Source organism: Astatotilapia calliptera, chromosome 2, assembly GCF_900246225.1.
Source record: "Astatotilapia calliptera chromosome 2, fAstCal1.2, whole genome shotgun sequence".
Lineage (NCBI taxonomy): Eukaryota > Metazoa > Chordata > Actinopteri > Cichliformes > Cichlidae > Astatotilapia > Astatotilapia calliptera.
In genome coordinates this window covers 1,444,325-1,458,472 of record NC_039303.1, presented here as the reverse complement: position 1 = coordinate 1,458,472, position 14,148 = coordinate 1,444,325, and the positions used below count along the sequence as shown (strand labels likewise).

The 14,148-nt window shown below is 42.8% G+C and overlaps 1 long non-coding RNA gene across 1 annotated transcript; it reads right to left on the bottom strand.

Annotated features, from left to right (window-relative positions):
• Positions 1 to 13,503: 13,503 nt before the first annotated feature.
• On the bottom strand, positions 13,504 to 13,920 carry LOC113028604 (uncharacterized). Its single transcript, XR_003273248.1, has 3 exons — positions 13,838 to 13,920; positions 13,598 to 13,767; positions 13,504 to 13,518 (listed from the first exon to the last, which is right to left on the bottom strand). It is a non-coding gene; the product is annotated as an uncharacterized LOC113028604 (long non-coding RNA).
• Positions 13,921 to 14,148: the final 228 nt, after the last annotated feature.

Here is a 14,148-nt window from a genome sequence, read left to right as displayed (position 1 = left end):
CGTGGACTCATCTCTGTGCTTGTCCAGCGTTCGATACTGTTGACTGTTGAAATGGTAAATAAACTGGTTCTTATATAGAGCTTTTCTACTCTATCGGAGAACTCAAAGCTGTTTAATGCAATTTGCCTCATTCACCCTGTTGTGATATTTTGATACCATGGTAGCATTTACAGGATATTGTTTTATAGTGATATTATACAGGAAAACTGTTACTCAATAAGGCCCATTTACTAGTTGTTTTTCTCTTTCTCTGTGACCCAAGAATTAATGTGTAAGAATCACAGGCTGGTACCAAGGTCGAAAATACCACAGAGATCACTTCCTTATTCCCATCCTCCCTTCTTTATCTCTTAGAAAAAGGCTCGTTAAAGGCCAGGTGGTTTGTTTCAGAATTCACTAATGAAAGAACTCTGTATTCTATGTCTAGGAGTGTATTTTGCTGGGATGATCATAAATTGTAGCTGAACTGATAAACTACACAAAGGATACTTCTTTGCTCAGAAGGCAGGAAGACGTTTCCTTATTTGGTCTGTACCGGTTTGAACTGAGAATCTGCTGACACACGAACCTTTTTCCTCTATATAAACTGTTGTCTGATGAATAAACCTTTGAGTTGATTTTGGGAAAGCAACCTGAAGCAGTCTGTGTTTCCTTGTTCTCCCAAGCTACTCCCGACGCTGTAACTAACCTGCTGAACGGCATACTTGAGTGTTACTTTGAATAATTTTGAATCTTATAGGGTAAAGACTGTTAGGATGCCTGGGTCATCGACCCAGGGTTTTTGAGTTTATGATATTATTTATACTGTCTAGTTTTTGGTTTCTTTGAGTTCTGTCTTATGGCTTAGGTCTCTGTCTTCTTTAGTTGCTCTGTCTCCCCTATCACCTGCATCCCCTTGTCTAGTTCGCGTCTATGTGTATCTTAAGTTCCTATATCCCCGTGTTCAGTCAGTGTTTGTGTCTGCCCTGTTCCCACGTCTCTGTTCCCTTTGTAGTGCCTGCATGTGAGTCTGTGTCTTTGTTCAGTCTGTGTTATGTGTTTCCTGTTTTACTTTGAAGGTCTCCGTCTTTTCTCAGTGTGTTCAGTTTACGCTTCTTTGGTCTCGTCAGTTCTGATTTGCCCCAGCTGTGTTTCCCTTCTGTTACTCATTTCCTGATTGCTCCCTCTGTGTATTTAAGCCCTGTGTTTCTTAGTGTCTGTGTCGTGATCTACCGTTTATTTTGCTGTGTGTTTTGTCAAAGTTTATTTTGGACCTTTTTCCCCCAGTTATGTTATGTTTGAGTTCAGCATTAAAGCTGTTTTGGTTTAAGTTCTGTCTCCGGAGTCTGCACCTTGGGTCCTATTCCTGTCTGCACACAGCCACACCTAACAGAAGATCGCGACCAGAACATGGACCCAGCAGACTCCGTGTGGTATCAGCGACCCGCAGTTTCTGCCTTCCTCAAGGAGATCGTGAGGGAGGAAGCTGAGCATGCCTAGGAGCTCCAGTCACCCTTTTATGGGTCACGTTTGGCTTTGGGAGGGCCCCGCAGCCTCCAAACTGCCATGGCTACGGCCGAGCCAGCGTCTATGCCTCGGGCGATCAGGTTGAGCACGTGCTCCTTCTCTCCAGTCGCTACACCTCCGCCTTCACCCCTGGATTACCAGTCCGACAAGAGAGTTAAGCGGCGGAGGAAGAGAGATTATGTGACACCGGACGTTTGACTCACTCCGCTGCAGTCCTTCGCTCTGTTTTTGGGTCTGCCACGTTCTGAGCTTCACAAACTCTCTGCTTCCTCATCGCAGCCCGGTCCTTTGGAGGATTTGCAGCCCAGTTCGCCACCTCCCACTTCCCGGAGGAGGCGATGCTCACACCGTCACCACTCTTTTTCTGCGGAGCAACGCCCGGTGGTGAGTTGTGATTGCTGTCGTTCCTCGGAGCCGGAAAAAAAACAATCATATGAACACTGCTAAGACTGAGACTATTAAGACTGTTAGACGTGGTGGTGGTAGGAAGTTAAAAAACGTTTTAGAAGAGTCTGTGTTTGCTGAGCCTGCTCCTTCGCACCATTGTGTTCCTGCTCCCAGGGCAGCTCAGGCCCAGCATTCCCCTGCACCTGTTTCAGTGCTTCAGGTGAGGGAGGCTGAGGTCCAGCTGGTCCCTGCTCAGGTGTCTAGGCTGGCTGAGCCTCTGCCTGTCGCTGCACCCGTACCAGCTCCTCGGGTGGGGACTGCAGCTGCCCAGCCGTTGACTGTGCCTGTCCCGGCTCCCAGGGTGAGGATGACCGGGAACCAGTTAGCTCCTGCACCCGTACCTTCTCCTCGGGTGGGAGTGGCTGGTGTCCGGCAGGTACTTGCACCTGTTTCTGTCCTCGCTGGAGGCTCGGGTGAGCCCGTCCAGCAGTTTTCCGTAGGCTCGGAAGACATAGCTCAGCTTAGTGCTCATCCACCACCTCACCCACCATTACTACCATCTTTACAACAGTCGATACATATTAGACTTCTCTCCATAGCTCAGACATTAGCTCACCTATCGGCTCAGTCACCTGCTCAGTTACCGCCTCAGTTGTTTGCTCAGCCACCTGTTTCCGCTGGAAGCTCCGAGGAACCGCTTCAGCCGTCTCTTCCTGCTGGAAGATCCGAGGGGCCAGTTCAGCCACCTGTCTCTGCTGGAGGGTCCGAGGGGCCCGGTCAGCCACCTGTCTCCGCTGGAGGGTCCGAGGGGCCCGGTCAGCCACCTGTCTCCGCTGGAGGGCCCGAGGAGCCCGTTCAGCCTCACGCCTCGTCAGCTGGAGGGCCCGAGGAGCCCGTTCAGCCACCACCGGCTCCACCGCCTGGTCCGGCCTCCGAGTCTGCAGCTCCGCCTGGTCCGGCCTCAGCCTCTGCAGCTCCGCCTGGTCCGGCCTCCGAGTGTTCAGCTTCGTCTGCTCCTGAGGTCTCCATGCTGTCTGTTCCTGCACGTCCTGTCCGGCCTGCACGTCCTGTCCGGCCTGCACGTCCTGCACGCACGTCCTGCTCGTCCCGTCCGGCCTGCTCGTCCTGCTCGTCCTGCACGTCCTGCTCGTCCCGTCCGGCCTGCTCATCCTGCACGTCCTGCTCGTCCCGTCCGGCCTGCACGTCCTGCTCGTCCCGTCCGGCCTGCTCGTCCCGCACGTCCTGCACGTCCTGTCCGGCCGATGACTGGACGTCATTGCTGTCATGGCCGGCCTCCTGATCTGCTCGGTCGCCGTCGGTGCCTCCCGCCCGGCCGGCCTCCTGATCTGCTCCGTCGCCACCGGTGCCTCCCACCTGGCCGGCCTCCTGACCTGTTTTCTGGGCTCTTGGACCATCAGCCTCCGGGCTGCCCCCCTGACCTGCCCGGGTTTGGACTGTTGTGCCGTTAGCCTCCGGGCCGGCCCCCCTGAACTTTTTTGAGACTATTGCCTGGGCCTCTGCGCTTTTCGTGAGCTCTTTTGTTTGTTTGCTTTTGGACTATGCCTGGGCCTTGGTGCTGTTGTTTTGGACTTTGTTCCTGTGTTTTCTTCTGTTGCTTTCCAGGCTACGTTGTTTGTTCTTTCTTTTTTTGTTTTGGCTCCTTGTTTTGTTTCCATGCCTCGGCGGAAACCCGGGACGGAGATTTCTTTCCCTTTCACACCTATTTGGACAAGCACTTCTTTCTATGCTCTTTCTATGTAAGTGCTTTCTATCTAAGCGGTATTCATACTCCTATGGTTAGATATGAGAGCCACCTTAGCATCTTGCCCAAGCAGTAGTAAGCGACCTGCTCTACCACCTGAGCTACATCAACCCGTATTGAAGTATTGAAGGTACTGCACTGCAGTGGTTTGAAATGTATCTATCTAAATAGACTCCAGTTAGTGTGTTAGGAGGTGTCTCCATTTACGTTAGTGTCATGGTCCTGTGGCCATGACTGAGTGACTTTATGTTTATGTTCTTTATTGTTATTACTTTCATTATTATTCGTGGCTGTTTTGGGATGGTTTGTGTTTGGGATTTTAGACACTGGGTTCTGGGTTTGTGCTCCCTCTGTTGGTCCCTGGTGTTAGTGTTCCCCTGTCTCGTCAGGTTAATCAGGTCCAGCTGTTTCCCCCACCTGTGTGTGATTTCCCAGTGTCTCTCTGTGTACTTATAGTGTGTGTTTTCCTCTGCTCCTCGTCGCGTCGTCTGTGTTCATACCCTGTGAAATCCCCTGCGTGCTCTCCCTGCTGTTCTCCCTTCATGTTCAGGTTTGCCACTCCTTTGTGTAGTTTATCCCAGTTTAGTTCGTCCTTAGTTCTGTTTGCCATCTCCACTTTATGTTCAGTATTGTCAATAAATCACCTTCACATCTAAGGAAGCGCTGTGTTTGAGTCCTCCTTTCCACTCTTCACACGGCCGCTGCCCTGAGCCGTGACAGTTAGCGTCATTTATGGAGATCCACAGGTTTCCACGCTAGGATCAATTCTCTTTATATTATACATGCAGGGTATGTATAATATAAACAGGGTATGCATTGATTATGCAGTGTGGGTAGACATAGCATACATTTTCACTGATATGCCCTGTCTACCCAACTTTATCTGTCCATGAAGCCAGGTAACACACACCAGTTAGTTAAACTGCAGACCCGTCTTTGCTGCCAGAAGGTTGCACCTGGCACTCTCCGACCAGGACTTAAAGACCTGGATGACCTCTAATTTTCTACTTCTAAATTCAGATAAGTTACTGTACTCATACCTAAAAATCGTAGAAATATGGTTTTTATCCAAAAGCTTACTCTGGATGAAATCACCTTGTCCTGCAGTAAAATTCTGAGAAAGCTTCAAGTCATTTTTGACCAGGATATGTCCTTCAGTGCACATATTAAACAATTTGTATTCAACATCAAAAACAACAGAGCGATCCTGCAAAAGTACTGACAGGGACTAGAAAGAGAGAGCAGATTTCTCCCAGAATGGTTTCCCGTAATTTGGTTAAATCCAGAATCAAATTTAAAATCCTGCTCCTCACATGCAAGGTCTTGAATGATCAGCCCCCATCTTGTCTTAATGACCTTATAGCACCATATCACCCCATTAGAGCACTTCGCTCTCAGACTGTGGGCTTACTTGTTCTTCCTAGAGTATTTAAAAGTAGAATGGGAGGCAGAGCCTTCAGCTTTCAGGCTTGTCTTCTACAACAGTGTTTCCCAACCACTGTGCCTCGGTGTGCCATGAGATATGATCAGGTGTGCTGTGAGAAATCGAATTGAGCCAATTCCACTATACCTGGTGTGTGGGGAAAATGATCAATATTCTTTTTGTAACATTTTTGTTTGGTTGTGTGCCGTGTAATTTTTCTAATGTTAAATATATGATGTGGCTCCAAAAGGTTGGGAAACACTGGTCTCCATAACCAGCTGCCAGTTTGGATTTAGGAGACAGACACCCTCTCTACGTTTGAGATTAGGCTTAAAATGTTCCTTTTCCCTAAAGCATACAGTTAGGGCTGGACCAGATGGACCTGAACCAGGGTTTGCTGGAGATTTCTTCCTGTTAAAAGGGAGTTTTTCCTTCCCACTGTCACCAGAGCACTTGCTCAAAAGGGGTCATATGATTGTTGGGGGATTGATGGGGTTTGCTCTGTTTGCCTTGTATTATTGTAGGGTTTTTACCTACCAATATAAAGTACCTTGAAGCAACTGTGGTTGTGATTTGGCAATATATAAATACAACTGAATTGAATTAAACCTATCTGAATTAAACTGAAACCAAAAACCATAGAGAAGGTCAGAGTTTCACTGTGTTTGTAGATCTAGAGAAAGCATGTGATAGGGTGCCAAGAGAGGAAATCTGGGTATTGTTCATTAGTGGAGCTGAGTGTCACGGGTGATTTGTGACAGAAGAATAGAAACAAGAGTGAATGAGTAGGCTTTGTAAGATGGTTGTGAGATGTGCTGTAGATGGTGAAACTGACAAGAAGACAGGAAGCGGAGCATGTTCACTTTGTGCAGAGGTGAAGATGAAGATGAAGATTTTCATTGGAATGGAGAAAATAATTTTTCTGCTGCCAACCCTTCCAAAAAAGCCAGACCTGTTCAGCATCTTTCTAACTGCACTGTGTTTTTGCAAATCCTTTGAGCACTCCACAGTGTGACCTGGGGGGAAGTTGCTAAGACGTCCACTCCTGGGAAGATTGTAGCACACAGCTGAATGCTGCAGACCAGGACACAGGCAGAACTTATTGGAAGCAATAAGGATATACTTAGTTTTTTTTTATATATATTATAAATACTACAGTGACTGATGCTTAATTGCCATTATAAATTATTATGTAAGTGTTTAGAGTTTAGCAGTATCAGTACTTTAGTGTTTAGTGATAAACCACTTTAAATGAACATTAACAAGTAGGCCAAAGTGGTTTTGTTATCCCTCGTACCACAGTCAAGTTGATACAGATGAAGTTACAGTAAGATTGTTCTTATCTTAAAAAATAATCCACTATCCAACTAATAATCCACTTCGTGAAACACAGACTCCTCAGAGATTAGTAACACCTGGACTATGGAGTCTTAAACTAAAGCATTTAGGATTAACTTAAAACCACTAGTGCTAGTGTGGTTTAACCAAACTGTGGAATCAAAATAGCTTACATTTCTATGAAACTGGAGAAGAAAATCCAACTGTACCAATGGCAGCAGAAAAGAGACAGCGGTCAAACAACCTCACTGAGGATGAGAAAACTCTTTTGAAGACAAAAGTCTCCAGATTTTGTAGAACAATGTAAAAAATGTGTAAAAAAAGATTGTTGCAGAAGCCAGAAGGAGGGGTTGACAACTGGTGAAGGACCTGCAAACAAGGACTCGGAGCAGTTGGATGAATTTCTGACAGGAATAATGGAGAACCAACCACCAACAACCTTTAGAGAACATATCAGACGATGACCATCTAGACAGTTCAGGCGAGGGATCACGCACACCTGAAGTGAGCATATTAAGCCCTGATTTAGCCTTTCTCTCATTTCAGACTACTGTTTGTCACCAACAGCTCTCCCATGTGTTCATTTGATCATATGAACTGTTCTTGTCTGTAGGTGGAATTCAAATGGACAGAACGGCAGAGTTAGAAGACAGTTTACCCTCCACACCCTCAGAAGCTATGATGTCTGCCAGCACTGCTCACAGGAACAGAAGACTCACAATGAAAAGCTGGCAACTGAATTTCATGAAGCTGAAGTATCTAAAGGACGAGCATGAAATGAAAATTAAGATGCTCAAAGTAGAAAGTAGCAATCAAGATGAAGTAGAGCAAGATGCAACGGTCTCATTATAACAGCAATGAATAAAATCTTTTCAGTACATCATATTGTGTGACTCATTAATATACCAGACACAAATACACTTTAGAATAATTTGATCATGGCTTGTGAAACTGTATATTCCAGTGGAACAATGAAAATGTAAAATGAAAAAATTACACAATGCAAAAGTTTCTCTGTAAGTAAGTCTTCTCTGCGGTTTACATGAGGGAACATCTGGATTGTCATCTTCTAGTATTGGAGGGTCTGGGCATTCATGCTGTTTGAGGTAGTTATGAAGAACAGCTGTTGCATTAATGACAATGCAGCAGCTTCTTGGCGTGAATCGAAGTGTACTCTGAAAAAGTCTCTTCCAAACACCAAACATGTGCTCCACTAGACTCCTAGTGTGCATATGAGCTTGGTTGTAGCACCTTTGCTCAGGTGTAATTGGGTGCAAGTGTGGTGTAAACAAAAAAGCAAACCCACTGTCACCAAGCAATAATCCAGTATGATCTCCTCACACGAGTCACATGAACTGAGCATACAGTGATGAGTTAAGTAAAACCTGTGTGTCAACTTTCAGCATTTACTTTATGCACTCGAGAACCGATGTGGGCAAGACTGTAGCACTTCTGTTTGTGAGTGTGTGTAAAACGGTATTCCTGATTGCGGGTTGTAAGTGAAGCTGTTAAAGCTGTTGATATCTGAAGAAGAGCAGCGTTCTGTCATTGTCTTCTTGGCCTCAACATTCAGTTCAATTGAATTCAATTCAGCTTCATTTACACAGCACCAAATCACAAAAAGATTTGCCTCAAGGTGCTTCATATTGGTATGTAAAGACCCCGTACAATAATACAAAGAAGATAGAGAAACCCCTCTAAGCAAGCGCTTTGTCAAAAACTTTTGAATGAACACTTTGCAGAAGCTTTTCCCTGAAATCAGGGTGCCTCATCAGTTTCTTTCATAAAATCAATTATGGGAATTGCATGTGAAGATATGTAAGCACACATGGTGGCAGACCATCTGCATGCATGTGTACATGAAAATGTCTCCTTTACTTCCCACTACTGAATTAGGAACATAGAACTGTGGTAAGGACCAGAACAGTCACAGCACTCGTCTCTGCACCAGGTAGTCATTTAAATTTAGTGCTGAAACTACAAAAAAACAATATATGTAATAGACAAGCACTAGTCCAGTGCTCAGCTCAGAAATGAACACTTCTCCAAACCCATCGATGTGTTAAACAATTTTTACCATTTATATTATTAACACTTTTCTTCCACTTTTAAACATTTTTTTCCTGCTGTTAAAAAATTTACATGCTTCCTGATTTTTTAGTTTTTGTGCATATTTGTCACACTTCCATATTACAGATGATTAAACAAATTTTTTTATCAGACCGAGATATAGAGTCAAAATGTTTGGAGCCAGAACAGCTACATCTGGTTTTGAAACAAAGAAAAATGGCAATGACAACCAACCATAGATATAAAAAAAATGTGGTCATTGAAAAATTAAATAAGCTGGCCTCTAACTCCGAAGAAAAGTCAGCTAGCTAACACAAGTTATCAAACACGAGTGCAACTAATAAGGTACGAGTGAACTGCTTTAAACCTATATGAATCCTCGTGCTGACGAGCAAGACCGAAGAAAAATCCTTACATGATTTTAAGGACCTCAACCTGAACCTGACATGCACTCCACCAGGTCCTGTGCCCGGTAACGTCCAGATGAGAAAACAGTAGAAAGTCTTCCAGCTCCTTTGAGACTATAATCCAATATATGGCATGATGTGTTTCTTTCTGAGATCTTTTATCCTCGTTCACACTCTCAGACAGGTTCTGACTGGTGACTTCGTGATTCAACAGATGTGACAGTAATCAGGATTGAGTGTGGGCTAGCGACATTGAAATCAGCTTTCCACAGGGGGAGAGGTTATTCCCCCCTAATAATTAAATAATCATGTAACAACAGAGTTTTATATTTACTCAGTTGTGTTTGTGTCTCATTAGAATTTATTTGAAGATCTGAACAGATATGCATATATACGACATGTATACAAAAATTAAATCAGCAACGGAACAAATTTATAATTAATTTATTATATTAATATTAATTTACAGCAGTGTACTTCACAGAACCCTGGACTGAAAGTACATTGCTGGTCAATAAATAAGCCCATAGCTGGTAAGCTCATAATTGAAATCAATTACTTTACAAATTGTAAAACGCATTTTCTAAAATAAAAAAACACGTCATCAGCATTGCCCTTAGATATAATAATTTTGACTGATATTCTGATATCAGAGTACTATTGTAATTTGTAGTTTGACCTGATGATAGCAGTGTTGTCTCATTTAAATTTCCTAAATTCAGATGGACACAATACAGAAACGTATCTATTTTCTTACTGAAAGTGTAATGTGATAATGCTGTATTTAAGTGCAATTTTATTTGGGAACCCAATTTTCCTCTAATTTTCCCATTTGACTCCAATGAAGACCATAATGTAAAAATCCTCATCAGGCCACATATAAGAGGACTTAAAATTAGCAACTGAGATCATAATCTTATCAGGAAAGCATTACTGAGGCACAAGGAAGCAACAATAGAAGTGTGTGTGTGTGTTTATAATAGGGCTGCAACTAAAGATTATTTTGGTTGTCGACTAATCTGCCAGTTTTTCTTTCATTAGTTGATTAGTCTTGTGCCACAGCAAATTAAAATAATGACCCAATAAATAATCAAATGTATTTCAATATTACTCAATAGGACTATCAGAATAAAAATGAAATAAATACAAACATTAAGTAATACCAATTAAAATGCTGGTAGTATTTAAACAAAAAACAATAATGTGAAAATATCAAACTTAAAATGGCTTCTGTCCTTAAATTCAAAATAAATCAAAAAGATTTTATTTTACAATCCAAAATAACAAGTTTCCAAAGTTTACACATGATTCAGTCCATAAATTCACAATTGCAATGGCCATCATTAGCAGCCTTTAGCAGATGATAGAGGTGATATTGTCCCTATAGCGTCCTGTAGTGCATTGCAGTTACAAAAACACATTTACGTGGTATATAACGGGTCGACAATAATGCTCTGCACTGAATTTTTATAGTTGACATCATTGAAAAACAAGCTACAAAGCTACACAGAATAAAAATAGCTTGATCCTACAGAAGGAAGTGCTTGCAACTGAAAACTGCAGTCAGTTATATTGGTTAAGAACGGAGCCATATACTATGAAGGGAATTCAGCATACTCATGGTAGTTTTGAGTTATCTGGATTCACTTATCCAAACACTGGCGATCAGGATAAGCAGTCACATGAAGCTGGTTATCAACTCACCAAGTGAAGCAGGGTTTCTCCTGCACCTTCACACGATAGGGGTGGTGTTGGCAGCATCTGATTAGCCGCAAATAGACATTTCACAGATCATACGACTTTTCTTACACAGAAAATGATTGCTATACTCCAGAGATGCAATCAAATGGTGACAAAAATTGCTGCAGGACCAGCACCTCAGTACAGGAAGTCTGGGTTCGGCTCTCTGTTTAAAAAGTCCTAATCTCTGATACTATGAGTGTTACCCAGCAGACAATGCAGAGTTCAGATGGAGGACTCACCCAGTTCTAATTGCCTCAAGATCCAGGTGTCTTCCCTGATCCCTCTGATAAGAAAAAAGACTGAATGCCTTAGGTCCAATCTCTCATTTCACAGGACAAAACAGAAGAATCCTGCATCACTTCTTCACTTAACTTTTATACCTGCTCAGCCTTTCTTCCCTCTCCATCACTGGAGGTCACATCTTCTGAGATGACATCTGGCCTCACGCGTTGTGACATCCAATCATGTTAACACATTTCTGTGTTGTTCATAACAACAGTCACAGCTGGAGAACTTGGTTTAAATAAGAGATCATTTGTAAGTGATTTGTTGAGCTATGGAATCATTCTTTTATTTGTTTTATTTTATTGTTACAATAAGTGATCGCGTGAAACAACTGGTTTTGGTTACTCCACTTCCTGCTGTGCCTAGCAGGAGGTTTTATTATGAAGATCTACAGGAAGTTGTTCATTAACATTTGTTGTTAGGAGTAACTAAAAACAAAAAACCTCCAAAAACCAAAAATAAGCCTTTTGCTTGATTAGTCTCTGTTACTGAAGCAAAGCTTAATAAAAGTTGTTTAAAACAAACAAACAAACAAACAAACAAACAAACAAACAAACAAACAAACAAACAAACAAACAAACAAACAAACAAACAAACAAACAAACAAACAAACAAACAAACAAACAAACACAATTCCAGACATTATCAGGTGAAGTCACAACAGTGAGATGAATGTTAGGCAGAGCTGCCAAAATCCGGCTAAATTAATGTTGTTCCACGTGTCTCCACTGCAAACTTACCCTCTGTGTAAAATGTTTGCAGCGAGAGTGATTACTTATTGTACTCATGTTCATTTTCTTTATGGGTTATAGATGTTTACTTTTGAGGATGCTAATCACAGTATTTGATGCATAAAATATTGTTTTATTAATTGCTTGCTCATCACGCTAAGTCACAATTTTGTCATGATTTATGTTCAGTGGGTGAGAGTTAGTGTTATGAGAACACAAACATAATTTACTGAAGAGTACTGCACATTATCAGGATGTTTAATAATTCCAAATTGTAGTTGTTGTTTAATTGTTGAATTTTATGATTCACTTGAATGCTTGAAAGGGAATCTAAAATAAAACCTAGAAATGTGTGAGAGTACGGTAATAGTTCAGATACTTCTGAGTTTTAGAATCATTATCTTTTATATTTTCTTTTTTGTTATGTTGGTTAAACTTAGACATACTTATATTTATATACTTGATTATATTTTGATCAGCATTAAGCATAACTGACTGTCAGGAAAATATGAATTATTGTTTTGTGTTCAACACTTGAATGCTTAATATCATTACTCTTATTCAAAATCATGTATAATGATGGGTTGGTGACACATCTTCTCCATCCCTGCACTTTATTTCTTATTTAACATATTAATCAGACTTATATTTTGATTACATGTTTGATTAAGAATAAACACAATTTACTATCAGCAAACAGAAAGAGAAAATTCTTCAGTAAATCTGGTCATTCAGCACACACAATAAACATTTAAACTCCAGTTAAAAGTTTTTGCCCTGAGCAGATTTTGCTGTTTATTTCTAAGGTAATGGCTGCACATTAGAGCTCTGAAACTTTAAACGGGATCTAGTTAAACATTAAAGCTTATTGTCCCATAGGCTAATAAAGGAGACATGGACATTCCTTCAATATTGTTATAAATAAGAGTGAAATTCATTGCATTGATTGAACTGGTATTCCTGGGGTTTGTTCTGTGTTTCTAGCAGAGTAAAAGAGACTTTACAGCAGATTGGTTTTTTGTTTATTTATTTTTTATCTGAAAGTTAATTCAGATCCTCAAAGACTGGTAGCTTTAGTGGGTTAGTTGGTTAGTGCAAAATCTGTTATGGGTCTTGGCCTAGTTATGGCAGCAATACTTGACTCTACAATCATGTACATGCATAAATATATATTTGAATCATACATAATTTATAGGAGCAAATGGTTTGACTTTTATCTTAGGGTGCCTCATTTACCACTGGGTAAATTTATCTATAATAACACAATATTATATGTGATGAACTCCATCCATCCATGCATCCATCCATCCATCCACCCATCCATCCATCCATCCATCCATCCATCCATCCATCCATCCATCCATCTGTCCACCCATCCATACATACATCCATACATCCCCTTATTCAATTCAGGGTTGGGTTTGAAGCAGCAACTTCTGGTCCAGGTTGTTCTTCCCCAAGACACGTGGGAAGGGTCTTCTTTACCTGGGCGTGGCATTGTGGGTCTAGGTGAGATCGGTGGTGATATGGCTGCCTGGAAATCTGAAGGTGTTGATGGATTTCATCCATTCTCCATTTATAATGAGAGAAGAGTGAACCTGTCTGCACCTCCTTATGTCACGGCCCAGCGGCACGAGGGAACAAAGATGGACACAGGTGCAGAAACCAACCCGGAAGCGAGACGGTAGGGAACAAATGATTTATTTCCGCCCACAGGCAAACAAAAGCAAAAGCAAAGCGGCGCCACCACACTCGTGGCGCGTAGGATTATCTACGATAATGAGGGCGACCTAGACACCTCTAGGAGACGGCTGAACAGCAGAGGCAGCGGGGAGGTAGAAACAGGACTAGGTAGGGGCCGGGGCACTGGAATAAGAGGAGATCACGGTCAGTGGGATCCAGCAGACAATCAACGATCCTCCACAGTTGAATTGAGTTGCCTTACTTGGTTTCAGGTGGAGGTGACAGGTGGGGCGGAAGCCCGGAAGCGGTCGAAGCGTGGGGAGGCAGGCAAGTGAGTGGTGGGCCGGCAGGCCACGTCGTGTTAGCAGCAGGCGGCCCAGGTCCAGGAAGGAGGGAGTGAGGGAGACAAGATCTCCACTCCAGGTGCTACCTCTGAGGACAAGAAAAACAAGTAAGACATCACACAGCGTCTGACAGAGTTATGATGCTCCACTCGACTGACATGGGGATAGCAGATACTCAGGCGATGAATGGTTGAGAGCGCAGGTCTGATATACTGCTGGCATGATTGCTCACAGGTGGTCAGCCAGGGAGGAGCAACCGAACTCCGCCCAAAGGAGGAGGGGCCGCTGTCGGAGACCTGCAGGTGCCCACCCAGACCATGACACCTTAAGTCCATGGTGAGTTCTTTTGTTTTGAGGGCATTCAGTTTCAGGTTATTTTCTGAGTGCGACAGTGGGACAGATTCTCTACCTCTGCCCTGTAAGCTGTCTTGTCTCCATCAGAGATGAGACCAGTCAAAGTGGTATCACT